The sequence below is a fragment of the Brienomyrus brachyistius genome, chromosome 13 (assembly GCF_023856365.1).
Source record: "Brienomyrus brachyistius isolate T26 chromosome 13, BBRACH_0.4, whole genome shotgun sequence".
NCBI classification, from domain to species: Eukaryota; Metazoa; Chordata; class Actinopteri; order Osteoglossiformes; family Mormyridae; genus Brienomyrus; species Brienomyrus brachyistius.
The window spans coordinates 15,557,527-15,562,445 of record NC_064545.1 but is presented as its reverse complement, the minus strand read 5'-3'; the positions used below and the strand labels follow the sequence as shown (position 1 = coordinate 15,562,445).

General features: G+C 49.5%; 1 long non-coding RNA gene across 1 annotated transcript in view; it reads right to left on the bottom strand.

Moving 5' to 3' along the window:
* Positions 1–4,864: 4,864 nt before the first annotated feature.
* Positions 4,865–4,919, bottom strand: part of LOC125705982 (uncharacterized) — a 38,260-nt gene continuing 38,205 nt past the window's right edge. The window contains exon 3 of the long non-coding RNA XR_007381811.1: positions 4,865–4,915. This is a non-coding gene — a long non-coding RNA (uncharacterized LOC125705982). The remainder of the gene's footprint in view (positions 4,916–4,919) is intronic.

The window sequence follows — 4,919 nt, the reverse complement described above, 5'->3', positions numbered from 1 at the left end:
CATCACGAGAAGGTGATTTATGACAGCGATGACTCCCTAGGCTGTACTATGACTCTGTACTCAGGACTGTGACTCTCCCTGGAACGCCCATGGCTCCATGGCTGTGATTTCTGCAGGCTGTCTGAGCAGCGGGACGTCCTGAGCAGCTCTGCCCTGCCGCTGAGTGACAGACCCTTTCGTCCGGAACCATCACTTAGCCCATTCGTCGACGACCCTGAGTGGTCACGGCAACGGCAGGCGGCCGCTCCATGTGTGGAAAACGCGTCCTTCCCACTGTCACATGTACACTGTTATGTGAAATAGGCACCACCCCCCTCAACCAACATTCAGGGACATCCACCGTGCACAAACACGTACCCAGCCACCCCGCCAGTGGAACAGAGTCCTCATCCAGGGCCTGCACCCTGACATGACGTGCTTTGTCTTGGAAACGACTCTTGCCCTCCTCCCGCCCGTGCTGTGCCCGCAAGCCGCCACGGCCCGCTGCCCCCGCGGTGAGGGACGACCCGGCTGCCGGTAGGCGTGACAAACACAGGGATCCGATCTGTCAAGGAGAGTGGGCGCATGTGGCCCCCCCATGGACTGTCACATGCCCCAGGGAGCCCCCCCCCCCCCCCACCCTCCAGGAGAGTTCCATAAATTAGTCTGAAAGCTGATGAGGCTTAAAAGACTACAGCCAGCTTCAGTCGTGCAGCCTTTCATGCTTCATGTTAATCTCTCGCTACTCTTACAGCACACATTTCACTTCAGATTCCATGAATATCTGAATAAAGGAAAGAAAAAAGAAACGGCACTAATAGGTAGCAGAAGCAGCACATCTGAACAGGATGTTTCTGCAAGGGAAGGACACAGGAAAGCAGTAGACTAGTGCTGCTGTTGTTATTACTGCCCCACGACTCACTGACCCACTCAGGGTGTAGCACTGTGCTGCCAGCTGAGTCGCCCTCCCCGCCCTGTGCGTCCCGAGCTCACGAGCTGCCGGCATCACACAGGGACCCTCCACCTTCTCCAGTTTCCTCTTGCAGTGCCAAGACACACTCTTGGATTAACTGGTGCTTCTAATTTGCCTATAGTGTATCAGTGTGTGCCTGAGCGGGTGCTTCTCTGTGCCCTCTGATGGACTGGCATCCCGTTCAGGGTATTCCCCAGTCCAGACTCCAAGCTACCCACAACGCTGATGAACATGTGCTTAGGAGATGTATGTATGTGTGTAAGCATGTGTTATTAATAATACCACAACAATCACCTGTAGCGTTAATCTAAAATGACTTTATTACATTTAGATGGGATCGATTCAAGTGCCATGAATCCTGGGGTATGACTGTAGATCCATTAGTCACCCTATGAATGTTAAAGATCAGGCACGATCCGGAGCCAAAAGGTAAAACATTTGCCTCCGGTCCCTAAAGCGAGTGACAGTGCGAGGGTCACGGGCTGGCAGTGGCAAACGAGTCTCTGGGGGGTGTTGGCCAAGCGGAAGAAAAAGTCATAAAGATAATGAAAGGCTGGAAAGGGACGGCAAAGGCAAGGGGGGGGGGGGGGGGGGAGCGGGCCGCCGTAGAGATGACCTAGATCAGCTGCGCCGCCACAGAATGCACAATGAGGCCGCACGGCTTGCAGAGGACCTGCTGAAGAGCACGGCTGACCTGAGCTAGCCTGTCTGCTAACCCCACTGCAAGTCTGTTATGCTACTACACAGTCATTTGGACCAGAAACAAATATGCCTACGCAGAGGTTCAAGAGCTGGTAGTTTAACAGGATCGGAATCATCCAAATATAGAGGAATCATATCATATTCAGTATGATAGCGGCAGAGACAGGGACCAACATGTAGGAACCATCTCATATACAGTATGACGGAGTTAGAGACAGTGACCAAAATGGAGGAATTCTCATATACAGTATGATGGAGGTAGAGACAGTGACCAAAATGGAGGAATTCTCATATACAGTATGATGGAGGTAGAGACAGTGACCAAAATGGAGGAATTATCTCATATACAGCATGATAACTTTCCACTGCATTGGACACAGTCATTTTCACACTGGGTGAGATCCTAACGCTACCTCACAACCAAAGTCCGATATTTAACACTATGGCAGTGTTTCCTTCTATCAAAGTAGCATTGTGTTCAGAGGCATAAGGAACCTCTCATTACAGTGACCTCTATCTGCTCACCAAAAAAAGGAGGACCATTTTTAACTGCTCTTAAAATAAAAGGCGAGCCTTCAGGGAGATAATCCCCCCAATGGTGAGCGAGCTGTCATCTGTCACATTGTACGGCAAACGTGCGCTGCTCGTTTTCACTGAGGAGGATACATGAATAAGAGCAGACAGGCTCACATACACGCACTTACACACCATATATAATTTATTAGAGGGTCTGTAGCGTAGAGAGTAGAATGACGCTCCCAAAGGAGACCTAGAAGAAAAACAACAATCATTCCAGGCTCGGTATTTTTGACCTTTATTCATGACAACTGGCTTTAAATAATAATAATAAAAAAACACCGATTTACAGCATTATTTTAGGTTAAGCACTGCCCATAGCTGATCATGATAGGTTCAGTGCCAAACCCATTACTTCTTAGCTGGGTTATTCAGAAATCTGGGTTTTCAAGCTAAAGTCAGACTCCAAAGCATACGAACCCAGTTTTAGGCCCTGGTGACATATGAGTCACGTCAGAGGAGGACGACTTTTGCCGATAATTAATGAAGCCTAACAGGCTTTAAAATCCTTTCCAGTAAGGCCTCTGTGAGCAGCTTTACTCATCTAAAGCACATCTATGACTGATTTAAAAAGGTCAAGGAACAATAACAGTGTATTTAAATGGGCAAAGTTAGCCAGACAGGCAGTTGCTGGGGGCCGTGGGCACGGTCTCTGCCGCTATGGCTGGCCCAGTTCAGCCCGTAAGGCTGCTGCAGACGATTAGTGACTCTAATGAGGAGGCTGCAGATTAATTACCTCACTGACGACCCTGGGTGACAGCTACTTAATGCAAGTTGGGACGATTTGTTTGAGCTCGAAACCTTACAGCAATCCAGTATGGCCTTCAGCGTCCAGTCCGCTTTAAGTGTGTTTACAGAAAGAATGGTGTCTGCGTGCGTGTAATTCTGTTAGCGCGTCCCGCTGCCTAGCGCTTGCGGAACCATGGCAGGAGGTGCTTTAAAGAGCCACCCCCACAGTCAGCTTTCCTGGAGTTCCCGACTTGAGATGAAAGAATCACGGCTGCACCACAGCGCCACCCTGTGGCAATCAGCCATTTCTCATGCAGAGCTGAGATCAGCACCGCAATATTTTATTCATGGCGTTTAAATCCAAATGTTTATACACAGTGAGATGCAGTTACTCCGTGCAGCCATTTTGACTTCTGAATAGACCATACTGATCTTCTGCATTAAAATTTCAGTAGAAAAATGAAACACTAATGATTTGAAGTCTAAGAAAAATTATCCATCCATCCATCCACCCACCCAACCACCCACCCATGCACCACCTGATCAGCATTACGATGACCTAAAGCTAATAGTCATACTCTATACTGCATCTGCATCCACATAGGAAACACTGACTGTCACATTCATTCATCCATGGTTCCACTCAAGCTACACATGTTCAGCCCTGTCCAATTCCCTGTCCACAGCTCCACCTATTACACCTATTAACATCAATGATATCTGAACTTCAGAAGTTCACAAACAATCAATAGGTATCATAATGACAGCCATTCAGCCTGCTAGTTACATACCACTAAAAAGCATTATGTGTGCAGCGATAAAAGTCAGCTGAGCTCCTGTGAAAAAGGTCAGACCTGACGAGCACATGCACATCCTGCCGTTCTCAGGAGAACCGTCTGCCTTTTTCCCTACTGCTCCTGGTTAGTCCGGGCTCTCGCTATGTGAGGATGCAGAGCCAAAGATTTAATTCATGCCTCAAACCCAGCATTCACGCTGAGACGCCCATGCAGGACACACGTGAATAAATGGTGGTAGCGGATGGCAAAGAGAGAGAGAGAGAGAGAGACAGTGTGAGAGATGTGGCCAAATACACTGAGAGCACACCCTCGTGTTTTTCAAGAAATAAGAACCGTCCAAAACAGATATTTTATTAATCAAAAAAAAAACATGAAAGGGAATATTTTATATTGCAGAGTTTTCCAGATCAGCTTGTTACTGCTGGGGTACATACCCTGGGGACAGAACCCACAGAAGGAAGAAAACAAAGTACAAACTCAAAAGAGCCGGTACATTATCTAGGATTATATTCCATTTCCCACACAATTTTGTGCCTGGAACACAGCCCATTCAAAGCCCATTAATACATTTATGTCACAAACAGGGGGGCTGCATACTGCCAATCGTTTTTCACACTGCTTTTGCGATTTCTGAATCCTGAATCTTGGGGTTTTTGAATCCTATTTGGTCCTGAGATGACAGACGTGAAGGTGCCCACCTCTTCGGCGATGTCAAAGCACTGTCCCTTTAAGCGGTCTGGCCCCTCCCTTCCCCCTATGCTGGAGCCCTGTTAACTCGGGCAGCCTCCTCCAGTAGGCTCGCAGGCGCAGCGCGGAGGGGACGGGGGGGGAGAGAGAGAGAGAGAGAGAGAGAAGAGCCAGTAGGGAGGGCACCAAGCCACTTCTTTCCACCAGGTACAGAGCATCTCCACCCGCAATCGTTTTCACCCACTGCCTCCAGCGAGGGCACCCTTTCCTGCAGTGTGGCTGGAGGCCAGAGGGAGACGCGGCAGCGACTGGATGCTGCCGGAGCCGAAGCTTTCTGCCGCCGCCCGCCGCCAGTGCCGGTTCAGCCTGCTGGTGGCTCTGCCGCCAGGACCGGCTTTCTCCTCCGAGCCCGGCACCAACGCTCATACCGAGCTGTGATGGTGAACAGCTTCCCGATCTGAGACAGCTCAGCCTGG